We start from the raw sequence: 19,131 nt of genomic DNA, 5'->3' as shown, positions 1-19,131 counted from the left end.
CTCATGTCTAACTATTTTAAGTCTTTATTCAATTGGCAAAATAAAAAGAGATCATTCTGGGATTCTAATAAAGGTGATGATTTTATGAAATCATAGCCAAATTTTAAGTGTGACAATGTTCTGTAATTGTATTTTAAAAGAATTCCTATCTTGTTCACTTTATTATTGAAATGTTATGGTATCTAGGATTTATTATAGTATAAACAGATAAGTGTTACACATGGAACCAAGTTGATCTTTATAAAGAAACATTATCACTTTCTTCCTACTCATAAAATCCATCTATCAAATGTGTGGTCACCTCTATCTCAAGCAATTTTCCACTTCATTTTGGATACAAATTTATTATTATATAATAGAAGTCAATTCCGTCTATGTGGAAATAGTATCAAATCTCATGGCATGTAGGCTAATCTCACAAAAATACTACAGCTTTAGTTATGAATTGCAAATCAACCTGCCACATTTGCTTTTGGTCATCACATCTCACAAAACATAGAGAAGTAGTTTACTTACAAGATTGCTCATTAAAATGATATAACTGAGTAAAAGGCAGATGCAAGACCGAGGGAGAGAGTGTGAACTTCCATGACCTCTACAGGTATACCACCTTTGAGAAATCTACTGTATTACCCACAAACTCTCTGCTATCCTTTGTGGTCTCTTACATATTTCATCATGTAGTCATAATTAAGATACTATTTATTATTGATTAAGTAAATGTTAGTCTTCCTAATACTAGAAGAGACAATGGTATGGGAATGCCTGGCTCTTCGACCATCATTTGGTTCTCTGGGCACATTGTGGTTTCCTAGTGGCTTACTGAAACTTATCATTCATACAAACTCAGATATGGCTGAAAGGGTTTGTTTTGAACAACAAAATTTGGATCATTCTCTACTATCTCTTATCACTTAGAAAATTGCAAGAGATTGAGTAGTTTAGCACTAGGAAACACATCAATGATCAATACAAATTCCTGTAAATAACAGTATCACCATCATGAATTTGTAAATGATTGAAACCATTTGGTGGGCATATGAGGATATTTCATTACGTTTCTATAAGTTTTAACTGTTTAATCATAAAAATTTTAAAAATAATTTTTCCATAATTGTTGGCAAAGTAAGCAAAGGGCAGGAAAGTCACTTATAAAATGAGAGACTGAAACTATTTGAATTAACGTTATAAAGTGTGGATTAAAAAATGACAGAATAACTCAAAGCTTTGATGCCAGCTTTGTGATAAGAGTTTGAGATGCTTCCAATTGAAGATGTGAAGATACAGGATAGGAGAGAACTCTAAAAGGTGAAGCTCACCACCATCATTATTGTCAAGATTAACAAAATGATCTAAAAAAGGATACACATTTCCTATCCCAGGTATTTTTTTTTTTATTTTGAGCTTAAAATAAGACACAGAAGTATATAAAATGTCCTTGAGTTTTCTGCCTTTTCACCAAGTAGCAATTTCTCACTCCACATAAATTTGTCCTAAATGTTCATTCTCCTAGGGCAAATTCAGTCCTCAATCTCAAGCCTTACACTTGGTGATAGAAGGTGGAGGATGATTGTGATTTTAAGCAGTATTCACTTTTGCTCAGTGTTGCAATGAGTAGTTCTACATTTGCTACCATCTTATTTCTAATGTTCTTTCAAAGCCAAGGGAGGTGAGCTTTAATAATATCTTCTGATTATATATAGTTATAAGTACTGTGTATGAAGAATGCCATTCAGAATGACTACCTAACCCAGACAGCTGGGGGTCATTATGTGGTCCTACTAAAATGTTTTTCAGGAGTTTGGATGGACATTTTTTGTGCTATCTGATTTAGTCGTGGAAGGAAGGCAACTTTTGTTTTCAACAGAACATGGAACTATCTTTACTGTGATTCTAAATCACAGGCCCAACTGCCCCATTCCAGAGAATACTCGGACATTTTATTATTTGTGCATGAAAAGTGGTTAAAAAGAAAAGTTAGTTATTTTTTTTTTCCTATCACAAAATAAAAAAATAAAAAAGTGCTTTATGTGATTGGCAAATCAGAAAATGGTCAATCAGCAGACAGTAATAAAGATGTTTTTCATCTCCAGTAACAGCAGGATGCTAACAGGAGAGTTAAGATGAAAAGGGAAAAATACATTGATTTGTTGACAGAGGCCTAGCATCTGTCAGAGTAAAACATGGCTCTCATGCACTTAATCAATGTCAGTACCCAGCTCAATTGCTTTGCAACCCAGCTGAAAAGAAATCAAGGGGAACAACTTCATAATCATGAAGCGTGGTAGGTATGGTTCATTGAAGTGTGACTTTAAGATTGGGCATCACAGCATGACGTGTGACCCAATCTAGAAGTGCTTAGCTCTTTAAAAGAAGGCAGTGTTTACTAATTGTTTCTTTCCAGTTTTGTATTCTTCAAGTAAAAACTCCATTTCGTGCTTCATATATAATTTTTGAGCATCCTATGTCTATGGCTATACATTGCTATAACAGTTTTCAAAGTGGGTAAGCTCTCTCTCTCTCTCTCTCTCTCTCTCTCTCTCACACACACACACACACACACACACACACACACACACACACACACACACGCTGAGGATTACCTTAAAGGCTATAGTGTAGTTTGAGTGCATCTGATTTCACAGAACAGGTAGTGGCAAACTTCATTACTAACTGTAAGTACTCAGGGTGAAACAACCTAATTAGACTATTTCATGCATAGAAAGATTTATTTGGATTCAACCTGTCAAATCATTCTCTTGGGAGTCAGAAAAATTGCAAAATGGTGAGAAACTAAGTGACTTATACACGACAGTCAGTAGGGTAATTGTCTTTGAGCTGATACAGGATGCTCAGACAGACCAGAAACTAAATGTCCTTGCCTAAGTTAGTTGACATATTGAGGCTGATTAAGAGAGATTCCTGAAAAACAGGAACCCACCTTTAGGTTTGTGTTTATCTGGCCAAAGTCCTTCTATTTCATACGTTGTTATAAGCGCTTCCATTATTGGTACTGTTATGGACTTAAAACTGATCCATTGAAGTTTCTCTCTGTGAGATTTCCTTCACTAAATGGCACCTTTATCCGTACTGAAACTTATCAAACACAGTGACTTTCTAAACCTCTGCCCCCAAACAAGGAGCTGCATTATATTGCATATGGTATGAGGTTTAGTGACCAAAAGGAAAACATGCTGAGGAACTAAATGTCAGTGACAGGATACATTGGAAGCATTCTAGCTCCTTATCCTCCAGCTATGACAAACTTCAGAGTCATTATTCTCTTCACATACCATCTCTTCTAAGGTGCTCAGAGAAGAACCACAGCTAGGGCTCATAATTCCTTCAGGCTCTCACATCAACAAGACTAGTAAGTGAGGGCAACAGGAAGGTTTATGAAGTACCTGGGGAAAACAAAGCCATGAAAATGCTTCTCATTTATTTTAAGAAATCAAAGGCAAAAAAAAAAATATGTCATCTGCTATCATGTATGTTAGTGACGAATACACCTAAAGTGTGTGGTAGACCTTTCAGAACTGGTGGGGACAATCCTATTTTTACCTCAGATGTCCATTTTTTTTTTTAATTCAGCTCTTTCTTCAAGCATGTCTTGTCTATGGAAGGAAATAAGAGAACAGCTATGTCTAGAACAAGGCTTAGATGTGTTAATACAGGCTTTGATGGTCTTGTAATCTTTCATCACAACTAAAACACCAGGGTGACTAGACTCAGTCCATTAAACAAGACTGCAGCCTGGAAAAGAAAGCTCCCCATTCCTGTCGCAGTCAACAAAGAACAGTGAGCACTGAAATTAACATAGTGCCCAGGTCCAAGGGAGCTATGGAAATAACACATATAGAAAGTTCTTCCTATTCAGTGCGCTTGCACAAACCACATACAGATATGCATACATGCAAATACACATATGTACATACATAAACATATATATACACATAGAAAGATATATGTTATTTTCATAGCCCCCTTGGACCTGAGCAATATGTTAATTTTAATGCTCAAAGTTCTTTGCTGACTGTGACAGGCATGTGGACATTTCTTTTCCAGGCTGCAGTCCCTGATTTTAGTGAGATTGCTTCAAATATCACTCCATTTAATTTGATATTGGCTGTTGGCTTGCTGTAAATTGCTTTTATTATGTTTAGGTATGGGCCTTGAATTCCTGATCTCTCCAATACTTTTAACATGAAGGGGTGTTATATTTTGTCAAATGCTTTTTCAGCATCTAAGGATATGGGCAGGAGATGTTATTCTTTGAGTTTGTTTATATAGTGGATTATGTTAATGGATTTTTGTATATTGAACCAAGTTTGCATCTGTAAGATGAAACCTACTTGATTGTGGTGAATGATAGTTTTGATATGTTCTTGGGTTCGGTTTGTAAGAATTTTATTGAGTATTTTTGCATCGATATTCATAGCGAAATTGGTCTGAAGTTCTCTCTCTTTTTTTTTTTTTTTGGTTGGGTCTTTGTGTGGTTTAGGTATCAGAGTAATTGTGGCTTCATAGAATGAGTTAGGTAGTATTCCTTTTCTTTCTATTTTATGGAATAGTTTGAGGAACATTGGTCTTAGGTTGAGGTAAGGGTAACAGCCCCAGATTGAGATCCAGGTCAGGGGGAGGCAGCAAGGTTTGGCACCATTACCAATGCTATGATGGGCTTACAAATAGGGTCCTATCATGACTGCCCTCCAAAGACCCAACCAGCAGCTCAGTCAGATGCAGGTATTTACACCAAAACAATGGACTGAAGCTGGTGACCCCTGTGTTTCGATTAGGGAAAAGCTGGAAGAAGCTGAGGAGGAAAGCAATCCTATAGGAAGACCAGCAGTCTCAACTAACCTGGAACCCTGGAATTTCTCAGTGAGTCACCAACCAGGCAGCATACACCAGCTGATATGAGGTCCCCAACATGCAAAGCAGAGGCCTGCTGCCAGGTCTGGACTAAGTCAAAGGTGATGCACCTTACCCTCGAGAGACTTGGGGCCCCAGAGAGTGGGGCGGTCTGGTGGGGTGCATCCTCTTGGAGACTGGGTGGGGAGGAGATATGGGATATGGAACAGTCAGAGGGTGAACCAGAAGGGAGATAAAGTCTGGACTGTAAAAAAAAGATTAAAGAATAAAAAAAGAATAACAAAAGAGAAAAAAAATTAGGTTTGCTGAATCTTACCAAATGTGTTATTAAGAAAGGAGCCTCCCCACATTTTAGTTATTTAGTCACCTTTATATGAAAAGCATTTGGGATATAATTTCAGGTCTGTTGACCAACTGAAAGGAATGAATCACCATATTCTGATAATACTGAATGTGTTGGAATATTAAATAAGCAAATGACTGGTGTCTGGTGATGAAAGGAAGTGCTAGGTCAGATGCTGCTCTGCTTTAAACATGAACATTTACCAGCAAGGGGTATATATCAGAAAGTTCTCATGCATGGATTTAGTTATCATCTAACTTTTTTTGTATTTAATGATAGTCAATTGTGTTTGAATTAGAATGGTAAAGTGAGTGAAGCAACAACTGAAAACATTTGTGTCCTTACTCTTGGTGCCATTCTGTGCTTAGCTTTAACTTAGAATTTCTTCTAATATTCTTTACATTTATCACTGGATATTACATAGCTTCAGTATATGGTTTAATTCATAATCACTCTGTAACAAAGTTAGAATCCTGAATGATTTTGAAATAAATATTGGATTTCCAAATCTGTTCAAACCCAAATGGAACTTCACTGATGCAGGACTGATTTTATCATGAGCCAGTGAGAGAACAATAAAGAAAATTTATTAAATCTATAATTGTTCTCCTCTTTCTCTCTCTTGCCCTCTATATATCTATCTATCTATATATCTATATATATATAGATATATATATCTATATATATATCTATATATATATAGATATATAGATATCTATATATATATAGATATATAGATAGATAGATATATAGATATAGATATATACATATGTATTTATATATATACATATGCATATATATATATATATATATTACATTTCTTGATGTACTTCACAACAATTCAGTCAAAAATCAAGTATATTAGTTACTTCCAAACCAGGAGACTATATGCTGTATTTTTTCCATGTTAGGTAGAGCTCTTGGAATATAGGAACAATGTATCTTACTGCATAATTCCTAGAAATATAGAAATAGAGTTAAAAGCTTGAATCAGCTAAGGCTTCTGCCAGTCTCTCTCTCACCCTAGAGCTAATCCGTAAATTTCCTTTATCAACTACTTTGAATATCCACTAAAGGATTCCATCTCAGTTATGTACAATTTCTAATTCCAAAGACTGTGGAAAAACCTGACTGTAAAGAATGGTGTATGTATTTACCTTTTTATTGTCAGTATAGTAACAAAGAATTACATACTTGGTGACTTAAAATAGTATAAGTTATCTCATAGTTTAAAGATCAGAGTTTAATGTTAGGGTCTATTTTTAGGGGCATGCTCTCTCATAAGGCCACGTTCAGATTATAGTATCTCTGGCTGTTCTTATGTGGGTGTTGTAGTCCTTCCAATGATTTTTAAGTGAGTGTCTGACCTTCTCCACAATTTCCCTATGAGTTCTATTAGGACGTTTGGATTGAGCTATCACTAAGATAAAACGGACTGATCTCATCTTTTCAAGATGAAACCTTTAGCTTAATTATGTCTTTTTATGCCATATATGGAACCATTCTCAAGCTTTGGGAGTTAAGGAATGAAAACTATCTTTCAGCAATGTACAAATCAAGTGTTTACTATGTCTTCAGGCTAAATCAAATGATATGGTTAGACACTCAAAGATGAGACATGGTGCAGCAAAATTATGTGTCCATGTTACTCCCTGAAACAGCCAACTGTATTTACTTGGCATCTTGTGTCAGAGCCTCTCAGGAGATAGCTATATTTAGGCTGGCTTGCCTTTCCTTCAGTCTCTGCTCCATAGTTAATCTCTGCAACTCCTTCTGTGGGTATTTGGTTCCCCCTTTTAAGAAGGAATGAAATTTCCACCTTTTGGTCTTCCTTCTTCTTGAGTTCCTTGTGGTTTGTGGGTTGTTCTTCCTGTATTCCAAACTTCTGGGCTAATAACCACTTATCAGAGAGTGCATACCATGTTTGTTCTTTTGTGATTGGGTTACCTCACTCAGGATGATATTCTCCAGATCCATCCATTTCCCTAAGAATTTCATAAATTTATTGTTTTTAATAGCTGAGTAGTACTCCATTGTGTAGATGTACCACAATTTCTGTGTCCACTCCTCTCTTGAGTGACATCTGGGTTGTTTCCAGGTTCTGGCTATTATAAATAAGGCTGCTATGAACATGGTGGAGCATGTGTCCTTATTACATGTTGCAGTATCTTTTGGATATATGCTCAGGAGTGAGTGGTATAGCTGGGTCGTCGGTAGAACTATGTCCAATTTCCAGAGGAACCGCCAAACTGATTTTCAGAGTGGTTGTACTAGTTTGCAATCCTACCAGCAATGAAGTAATGTTTCTCTTTTTCCACAACCTCTCCAGCATCTGCTGTCACCTGAGTTTTTTATCCTAGCCATTTTGACTCGTGTGAGGTGGAATCTCAGGGTTATTTTGATTTGCATTTCCCTGGTGACTAAGGATGTTGAACATTTCTTTAGGTGCTTCTCTGGCTGGAGCATCTTTACCATATAACTTAGTGAAGACCTTGTCCTGGAGCCACCAACTTTCATAAAAATAAGACTTTTGACTGTGACGAGAATTTTAAGCTCCTATTTGCCAAAGAAAATTTTCTGAGTTATTTTACATATGACTTATATGGTAAGAAATGATATGCCCCTTCTCTTTTCATTTTCCTGTTTTGGTTTTCCATCAGGAAATTTCTTAATTTCTTAAGGCAAAGATGGCCTGTTATATAAAGTAAAAATATCTGTTCCACACTGACAATATTCTAAAGCTTAAAGAATGTGGCATCTGATAAGTATAGTGTCCATATAATATTTTCAGCCTAGGTTCTTCCCTGATGGCTAGCTTTCATAGTGTAAGAATGTGCTATGTATGATGCTGGATAAAAATAGTCTTCAACAGCTATCAATCATAAAGGCAAGATGTGTCCACTGTGCAATAGTAGAATGAATGCTACAAGGTCATTTCAGTTATGGCTACTATTTCTGTGATATGTTGGGAGCATATCATTAAGGTCCTTAAGGTTTCAGATTTTTAGAGAAACTAGGAATACTAAGCAATTTTCTTTCCAGTGGGAAAAATGAAAAATCTTTTCTTCCAATCAGAAAGCTGAGAACTAGATGTGAATAAGAGCCTAGTAATCTGTGTCATCAAGTGGGAAAGGCCTTATCAAGCTCCTACAACCAGGATTGGAGGTTGCTAGTAATCTGAATGACTCTTATAGCCAGAGGCTCCCCCAAGCTCCCACAACCAGGACCAAAGGTGACTAATAGACCAAATGACTTCTATGCTATCTGTGTAACAGAGATCAGACCAGATCCTTAGGTCCTCAAGCTAGTACAGGTAGCATACCTCTAGATCACATCTTGGAAGAAATGCTATATACCCTGAGTTGAATTTCCATACAATTACACTTTCCTGTGCAATGGAGATTGTATTACACCAGGAAATATTTTGTTTTGTTTTCAAATTATACAAGGCTTAAATACATTGGGAATATACCACCTCTTCTTAGATCTCCAAAGTGTCATATAGGTTGATAAAGGCAATCTTCACCTGGCTTTTATTCTTATCTCTTAGTGGGGTTTACTTTCCTGTATGACACCTACCAGGACCTTCTCAGTGATTAAACACTATGATCAAAGTAGCTTGGGGAAGAAGGGTTTTCTTGATTTATGCTTCCATATTATTGTTCATCACTGAAGGAAATCAGGACATGAACTCAAATAGGACAGGGACTTAGAGTCAGAAGCTAATGCAAAGATCATAGAGAGAAGCTTGCTCCCTCTGGCTTGCTCAGCCTGCTTTCCTAAAGACCTTAGGATTACTAACCCAGGCATGGTACCACTCATAATGGTCTGGGCCCTCCTCATCAACCACTAATTAGGAACATGCCCTCTAGGCTTGTCTATAACCTGATCTTATGGAGGAATTTTATTAATTGAGGAGTCCATCCCTCAAAAGACTTTAGCTTGTGTCAAGTTGACATTAAACTATCCAGCACAGGGGGTAACCACTTCTTTCTGATTTAATATGAGGCCATCTTCATAGGGGGCATTCATACCAGGTGGTATAAAGCTGATCAAACTCTATGGCTGGCAGGCCCTTTAGGAAAAAATACTACTGATATTTTGCTTAATAGACAGATTATATATATATATATTAAATTTCTTTCTAAATATTTATGTCCATACATTAGTGCTAGTCTACACTTTAGTCAGAGAAGCTAAAGTTTGCAGTGGTTAATGTTCATGGAAGTGATTTATGGAACCAACAAAATCCTGTGTGCTAAGAATAAGTAACTGTTGAGGGTTTAACCCTCAAAAGCTCAGAGAAATTAAGGGTTGGGTGGGGAGTAATATTTAAAATGTTAGATAAAAGCTAAAGAAAGCCATGAAGTAATGTTGGATGTTCCTCTTTAGGAAGGACATAGCCATTGTGTTCATGAACTCATAGTAGCTTTGACTCTCTGCATAAGACTTGCATGCATTTGGGTCTGTTAATATCTCCTCATGAAGTAAAGAAGGACTCACAAGTTTCTAACCTTCCCTGTGAATTTATAAGTAGTTAATAGTTGCTAGGGGTATAAATTCATGAGGCTACACTCTTTCTCTAAGAGACCATTGACAGTTAATTGTTGCTAGGAGGTAAATGATTTCCTCAGTAGTACAGATCTTATTAAGATGCCCATGATCCTGGAAAACAACCCTTGCTCTTATAAAGAAAAGCAGAAAACTGCTGCGGGCCAACCCAGTCAGGGTCCCTCAACCCGCGGAGAATCAGACTTCCGGTACTCAGATGGGCAAGAAGGCCCTGGCCTTTTATTTCTGTCCATTGGTGATGTCCTACAAGGTCTTGCTGTGTGCTGGATATTGGTAGGGACTGAAGATGCATGAGGTAGGGGGTTAGAGCTGGACTTGGTCGTGCCCTTGAATCTTAGGACACTACAAGGAAATTGGATCTTAATCTTAGATAACTTGGATCTTCAGCAGCAAACAGACATGAACACAAGAGAATACTTAATCTGAGTGTAATTTCTCAAAGTAAGCATCAGACTTTTATAGTCATTACAGAAGAAATAAGGAAGTTAGGTAATACAACAGCCAAGGTACATCAAGGTCATTTGATACATAATGATTCTTTAAACAAAACAGAAAATGTATATATGAAAATCGGCAGGAACTAGGCAGTGGTTACAACTGAGATAAAGTCAGCCTTATCTGAAGTACTCTAGTTCCTACTTAGACCACAACCCACCTCCTACCTAGACCATTGTAAATTCCTGTATATAGAGTGACTCAACTATTGTTCTAAGTATTTTGGGGGGACCTCCATTTGCCAGAGGAGCCCACCAACTTTCTTCTATTAAGTAATGTAATCTGCCATACATGATTGTAATGATAATTCTAAGTTTACTTTGTTGAACTTGCCCTGGGATAATTAACTCTCATCCAGTAAACTGCAATGCCTGATTTCTCTCACTATCTCTCTTTCAACACTGGAGGCATTTCATCTGAATAAGTAACATTCTTTACAAAATTCCATGCCAAGGGCCAGCTCAGCATTGACTACGATGTTGGAACATTGATGGAGGCCAGGAAACAACGTCCAATCAAACTTGACTATTTATCAAATCATTCTTTAGGGGCACCTCTATACCTATAATAGAACAATACTGAAAGAAAGCATGCAAAACTCTCCATCAACTATCACAAGGACAAATCTGGACCATGTGCTCATTATGGGATGCCAAGAAACTCCAGGAGGCCAGTTTCCTTGAAACTTTTTGCCTCAGGACTGAGGTCAAACTTTTTGACTTGTCATGCAGACTCCACTGGTGTGGGTGTGACATTTTCCCCTTTTTTATATTTTTAGACGAAGTTCCAGAATGTCCTGCCTCATTATGGCTAGAGATCTCAGAAGAACCCTAAAGATAAGTGGAAACACAGCAATCACTAATAAAATAATGCCAATTATAATTGCAAGCAAGATTATATACTGAACCCAATCCAAGGGATTCAATGCATTTAGATTAGTTTTTAAATCACTGGCCAATTCATCAATGTTCCAAGTATCCAAATGACTTTTGCTAATATCAGAAATTTCTGCCTTCAATTGTTCCATATCATGAGAAATATCTGTATCCTTCCACACTCCCTGCAAATGAGCCTTAGTCTTTTCCCAATCAATGGTTGCATTATAAGTAATGGTGTGACACAAATATACTGAAATGAAGCATGACACTTAGTAACAACCTAACTTTAATATTTGCTATATTCTGTCCCATGGCTAAAACTACTTCTTGTAAAGCATTACTGGAAAACACCCTACTGGTGCAGCTCCTTTAGGTGCTAGGCAAATAGGAACCACTTCAGCTCTTCCCTCATATTTTACATGCTTGGAAATATGAATGTTCCTACCAAAATCTTGAAATCCACCTAATAACTCTGAATTATTTGTCATGACCTTTATATGATTCTGTTTATTCCACCCAACCAGATGAAGAAGCAGTGGCTTAGGTACACAGGCCCAAAAACTTTCTCCTGTTATAGCAGTCACCTGCATAGCTATTAAGGCAAGCATAGCCACAAACATTTTCTCTGATGAAAGTATCTTGCCTGTCCTCTGTAATAGCCCCTCCACCTCATGAGTCAGCTTTTTTAGTTGTCCCCAAGTCAGCATCACAGAGGATCTCATTGTTGCAGTCTGTGGCGGAGATAGGGAGAGTTTCTTCATTTTTGTTGTGAGCATCTGTTGTCCCTGTTTCTTCCTTCATTTGCTGCATGCCTTTATGTGAGAGAGAGGCAGGGCTGGATAGACCAGTCTGTCCGGGATCTATATGGAGGATTTTGCATTCTGTGGAAAAAAACACAAACACACCCTCTTCCCCAAATTGAATATCTGATAAGGATTATGTCATATGACAATAAGTGGATCCTTCCATTTCACCTAGGCATAAGTATGCTTGGTGTAGGGTGCCATAGATGCTCAGAGAGTTCCTTGCCATCAAATTTTAAAATTTTTAAATTAAAGTGTGCCTTAAATAATGTGCACAAGGTTTTTAAAGCCAAAATTATCAGAGTGGGATGTGTACATTCAACAATTCCATGTCCCAGGGAATTATAAGGAATCCCAGTAATATGGGTAACATTAAAATGTTGACAAAACACCTCAAATGCTTGACTGTAATAGCCAATACTATTATCTGTTTTAATCTGATTAGGTACCAAGCATAGAAAAATAATGCAGGCAATGATTACATTTTTTGTTGCTTTTCCTATTCGTAAGAAAACAAACAGGCTTTTAAAGTAATAAAACAGAATAAAAATAATAGAATTGAATAGAATAGAGTAGAATAGAAATAACATTGAAGTGAATTGAATATGATAAAAAAGACATATATTGAAATGGGAGAAAATAAACAAAAAGGAAAAGAGCCAAAGAAAAGAAACAAAAACTGATACCCAGTTTTCAGACACTCGGTATTCCACTAAAAACATTAAACTGGAAGTCATATTATATATACAAAGGACCTATAGGGTAAAAAAGGTAAGAAAAAATATATAAGTAAAGTAAATTAAAGACCAAATACAATACAATCCAACCCAACGAAGCCCTGACACAACATTTTGAGACAAGGAACCTCAAAAGATGCCATTGAGATTTATTACTGTTGGCCATCTACTTCTGAGCATGCAGCCTACATTGAAGAGTAGTTTGTTTTCCTAGTGAGATTCCTTGGAATGAAACTACATTTTCATTTACAAATAACTATCAATTGGAGATTGTTTTCTGGTGGATGGGAGCAGAAGTCCCTGTCTTTTTTTAGCACTAGAGCCTATCTTGTGTAGACCCATGCTACTGGCCCTGTGCCTACTGATTTAGTCTCTGTGATCTCATATGAGGGCTTATCCTGTTGATTTAGAGGACATTGTTTCCTTTGTCCCCTGTTGGACCATGAAAGGCAGTCTGTGTTCTGGTTGAGCAAGGCTTACTCTGGAGACCCACTAGAAAATTCTGCAAAGGACAGAGCAGTGAGCTATGCTCCCAGACAATAGGCTCCTGACACTATGAGTCCTCAACTCCATAATCCTGTGGCTATCATAATCCCAAGATCCTGGTATTTTGGCTGGACTCCACCCCACAGTCACCTGACTACAACTAGGTATGCCCCACCCCACAGTTACCTGGCTACAGCAAAGTAGCTCAGTCCACTATAAAAGGGGCTGCTTGGCCCCTCCTCTCTCTCTTAAGCTCTTACTCTTATCTCTTGCCCCCTTCTCCTCTCTCTCCACTCTGCCATGGCCATCTTCTACTTTTCTATCTTCTCTCTTTCTGTTTTCTACAATAAAGCTCTAAAACCATGGAATGCCTCCTTTCATCTAGACACGCCTTGCTGAAGCAATGAAATAGGCCTTCTCCTAAAGAACCTTGTCTAATACCTTGCAGGAAGGCCTCCCAGTGTTTCCAGCTGCCGCTGCCAGACCAGACCAAGGACTCTCACCTACATGGGAACTACCCAATGCCTTCTCACCTTGCCCCTTCTCCCTTTGGCCCTGGGCCTGACTGAGCCACCCCCAGGGCCCCCACTTTGCTCTCACCTCTTCTGAAACATCCAGCAGCATCTGGGATCCATGGGGTTCCATGGGAGGTCTCCCACATCAACCCGTCTAGTCTCCCCAAGTTCTGGCAGGATATGAGTCTGTTCCACCCCTTTATTTTCCCATGCCCAGGGACCCACAGGGACCCCTTCTCATCTGGCTCTAATGCTTCTTCTACTTCCCTTTGTGAACATTCTCTAATGACCAAGCATTCAAATATATATGTCTGTGGGGGACCATTCCTATTTAAACCATTACAATAGCCCAAAGCTTTATTATTATTATTATTATTATTATTATTATTATTATTATTATTTGAGGCTTGTTTAACAGGAAGAAACACATGCCAGGTATTGGAAATATACTCAAGAACCCATAGTCATGCAAAGTTATAGGTCCCAGGAGTAAACCTACTGCTATTATTTTGCTAAATATATCAATTTGTTTCCTAAATTTGCATTTCTATACCAAATGAGTGTACAACTCTCAGTTCTTCATCAGAAAAATGTTCTATTTGTTAGACCATGGTTAATACATGAACTCACAACTGTCTAAAGTGCACTGGATATTGTCTATAAAGCACTGAACCACATAAAAGAAACATTGTAGAAAAGGTAGTAGTAAGAATGTAATAGCCAATGGCTGGGGGAAATCTGGCAAGACGGTATGTTCTGTCTGCTTCACTCATAAATTCTCAGCAACTGTTTGACTGCACAAGACTTACAAAAGATTAAGCCAATCAGCATTCTGGCAAGGAAAGATGAGGGCTTCATTAGCAGCCATCTTTATCTGAGAAGCTTCTTACTTCTAGAAAAGGATCATTTTCTTTTAAGGGAATAGTTTCTCATAGCAAAGCTCCATTGGATGACCCCACACTCATTTGTATATGAATAGCATAAATTGGACTCAGAGGTTTATTTTTAAAAAATGAGGATGTGAAATTAGGATGGATGTTCAGGAGTGGGAAGTGGATCTGGGGGATATTCCATTTAAGTGAGGAATGGGAATGATAAACCAATATAAATTATACACATTTATACATATCTAAAATAATAAAACATTAAAATAGAAATACATAATGTTAAATAATAAAATAAAACAACTATGTTATTGTATTTAACTAATAGCCAACTATACATATGCATGTTACAACTACAGTACATTTCAATTTAGACTAACTGTGTACCAAGCAGTCAATTGTCACATGCAGCCAAGGACTGCTCTGTTACACAGACAAATATGGGGGAATCAAGACAAAAAAAAAACCATTGCATTATTAATAATAAACAGAGGTTTTCTCAGAGGAATGCAGGAAGAAAGACTTGCTACAGAGAGAAGAGTCAATATTGTAGACTTCCATAGTCATCACATAAAGATATTGTCATAAATATTCTTTGTAGGATCAAGTATACAAACATATATTCAAAGTCAAAGAAATATTCATAGTTGACATTTGAACACAGTAATAGATTCTACCTGGTAGCAGAAGCTAAGAGTGGGAAAGTGGAAAGTGCTACCTAGCAGAAGGAAGCTGATGTGGAAGGACCAATTGTCTGAGACATATTTCAGAAAATCTGTCTTTTATAGAAACATAATTGCTTTCATTTCATAATTGTCCTTTTTGTTTCCTGAACAATTTGGACACAACTTTTGGAGAAGAGTAGGCAAGTAAATAAAGGAGAAAATGTGTTGTGTACATAATTAACTAACATGGAGATTTCTGGTTAATTCTTTGTACAGCCTCATTTTTGCCTATATTTTTTCATGGAATTAATATGTGAATGGAGTGTTTATACATTTGCCAGATGGGGTGTGTTTACATGTTGGAATGGTTTGTGGCAGACACAGATGTATGTTGTCTATGATTGTACATGAGGATGGTCAGCCTATACATGTACATGTTATGTCTGAACATGTGTATGGTATGTGCTTATATACATGAGTATATTGCATTGTGTATCTTCACATGTTTGTAAAATCTGTCTGGTGTTAGTGAATGTGTATATGATATGATATGTGCACATGTTAAGTTATCACATGCATGGTATATTTGTACTGTTTAAGACTGGTTTTGAAAGATTTATATTGATTTATTCTGGCATGATAATAGTTGACTTTAGATTTTAAAAAAGGAAATGAAGACTATCAGCAATACTAACATTCTAATGTTTGAAAGATGCTTTATGGCTTTGAAAGGTACTAAACACAGAATAAAATCTCTAAAAACCCACTTGACCAATGCCAGTCCCTTCTGAGGAAAGCAGCTTGCTAGATCCTAATGGAAAGATCCATGTCTTAGACAAGCTATGCCAATAACACGTTCTCAGGGGCCATTTCAGCTTAGACCAAACTTCCCACAAGCTGTTGTACTGTCATGTCTATCAGTATAACTTGGACCTCGTTCTGTTGATAAATTATGAATTTATGTCTAACAATGTGAATTACTAAGCATTCACACAGCTTCTCACCTAAGCTAAGAAAGAAAGAAAGGAAGGAAGAAAGAAAGGAAGGAAGAGAAAAAAACTCTTAGAAAAATCATCAAGTAAGGCTAGAACATCCTTATTCAACAAATCCAAACATGTGGACCTGACTTTCAGTACAGTAAAGGAGCCACTGGTCATCTTTGAAATAGAAAATTCTTCAATTTCTCAGAACTGATCATTTTCTTTAGAAAACACCAAGACAGGTGAGAAAGAAGACCTCATTCAACATCAAATGCACCTAATGAAGGGTAATAAGTAGGCAATGTCAAAAGTGGTCTGGAACCCTTACATATAAACAAGTTGAAAAAGCCAATACCCTACAAAATCCTTACAAACAATGATCTTCCTGCTCATGCAGTCAAATGGGATGGAGGCATGTGCACACAGCAAGAAGCTTCTCATGTTGTTGCTCCAAAACACAGTTTCTGTAACATTGCTTTAACAGAAAACTTGGTAAAAATAATGTGCTCATTTTCACAAGGATCTTCTCTTTATTGGCCCATGCTTCCATATAAGCAGCATGGAGAACTTAAAAATTAATAGTCAAAACACTTATACATTTCATTGAACATTGACAAGTTACAAAGGTCTAGTATTCACCCATCTGGAAACCTGCCATGCCCACTCATCTGCTCCAATGAAATTCATGTGTCAGGCTTGTAGGCTTGACCACGGATCTGAGGCATACAGCTTCAAAAGAAAATAGCCTCCTGGAATTCATTCATTGGTGCTTCCCAACTTGGAGGTGGGCCAGATTTGTCCATGCAATAGTCGATGGAAGATCTCGTGAGCTAGGTGCCCACCAAGATATGATTTACTAATAGCTAAACAAAATTAGACATTGCTCTCTGACCTTCATCAGTGTTCCAACATCTTAGCCAAAGCCTGGCTTGGAATTTGGTAGGCAAAGTTACACATTCAGATTAAATGCCTCCGGCATTGTTAGGGAGATAATGAGGGAGGTCAGGCATTGAAGTTTGCTGAATGGGAGTTGATAATTCCAGGGCAAGGTCAACTAAGAGTCCTCATTTCAGTCAGTTAGGGCAGACCACATTAGGATTGCAGCTAAGCCACTCCCGGGGATTAGAAGAATGGGACCCCTGGAGCATATCTCTGCTAGCCCAGAAGATTAGCATAGTTTACTAAGGATGGGCTGGACCTTGAACCAAGTGTGTGCATGAGAGAGAAGTGCTTCCAGAGAAGGAGTACTGCAAGGCATTCAAGCTTCTATCCTCATGTGGTCCATAGTCCCCTGGGCTCAGCCGGGCCCTGCGAGGCCCGATCGCTCTGGGCCCAGGGGTTGCAGCACCCATCCAGAAGAGGCTGCTGCTTTAGACCCATCACCACCTGACTTTTCCTTTTGTTTTGTAATGACCATAAGAGTCTGATGCCATTTTTCAGAATACACACTCACATATAACACTCCCTTGTGTCCAAATCTGTGTGTGTCATTTTTTCTTCGCTGAACTCTTGCCTGCCTGATTACTGGGACCCCAGGCTAGCCTACAGCAGGAACCCATTGATTTACACTGGTGATGTGACTGTAAGATATAAAGGTATAATAATAGCACTATGCTTTTGGGAGTGACTAACCAAGAATCTGTGAATAACTATGCCAGGAAACTGACAGAAGGACCAAATACTACTGTTTTGCTAAACAAATACAGAGATAAAGTATGACTTCTAACAACATTACACTCTGCTCATAGATCATTGCCTTGGCCAGCTATAATCAGAGAAGCTTCTTTCTTCAGTAGATGGCAATAAACAGATCTAGTCAGACAATGTGTACATAGTGAGAGATTTCATAACACTCACTCCTAAGTGGCATGTTTCCAGCAAATCCCTCCTTTCAGGTCTCAAGGGGTCCTCTGCAAGTGGAGGCATGAAGAGCGTTAGAGCCAGAAGGAATAAAAGACACCAAGGAAAAATGGCTTCTAAAAACAGCTTAACTGGTATACATATGAACTCACAGAGAATGAGGTGACAGGCACATGGGTGTGTACCAGATGGGTATCCTAGAGCTGAGAGGGGAAATGGACACACACCCCTTTATCTAAACCTAAAATTATGTCAAATGGATAACCCCTTTCAGAAAAAAAAGTAGTGTTCTCCAAGGGAGTCTAATTGAAAAATAAATTAGTCTAAAGAGAAAACTTCATGCCATGTTGACAATAGATTATTAACACAAAACAAACTCAACAGTATCTTTGGGACTCTTTGTCTTATGATGTTGTGCTATGGCACTGATTTTATTTCATTTTATTTTATATTTTACTTTACAGGTCTTTTGCTTATATATTATGTCTTTCTGTCTTGTGTTTTTAAGGGATTCATGTATGTCCAAACATGTATGTCTCTTTGTATCTACATGGGTTCTCATACTTTTTCTTTGGATCTTTTTCTTCTGCCTGTTTTATCCTAGTCTTGTTTGTTTTTATTATATTTTCTCATTATTCCTTAGATATCTTTTTGTTTTCTAATGAGAGACAGAAAATGTGTGCATCCAGATGGAAGGAGATGGAAAGGTGAAACCATAATCATATTTTATTGTATGAGAACATCAATTCATAAGCAAAACAAAACCAATGGTCAAATGAACACTGCCTGCACACAAAGCAGGATTTTAAATGTATACAAGTATTACTTAATATTTGTTTTAAAAGCCAACTAGGATAAACATTTCTTCTCATCTTAAAAGACTAACCTAAAATTTTTGTGCATGCCATTTTTATTAAAACCCATAGACATGTTGTAATTTTTAGGCTAAAAAAATGCAGGAAACATACAAAAAGTAGAGTTACATTTTGGACAACAATATAAAAAAATCTACTTTTACTGTTGTAGTTTGAATAAGAGTGA

This window comes from Mastomys coucha, unplaced genomic scaffold, assembly GCF_008632895.1.
Source record: "Mastomys coucha isolate ucsf_1 unplaced genomic scaffold, UCSF_Mcou_1 pScaffold18, whole genome shotgun sequence".
NCBI classification, from domain to species: domain Eukaryota; kingdom Metazoa; phylum Chordata; class Mammalia; order Rodentia; family Muridae; genus Mastomys; species Mastomys coucha.
Note: the sequence above shows the minus strand (reverse complement) of the source record.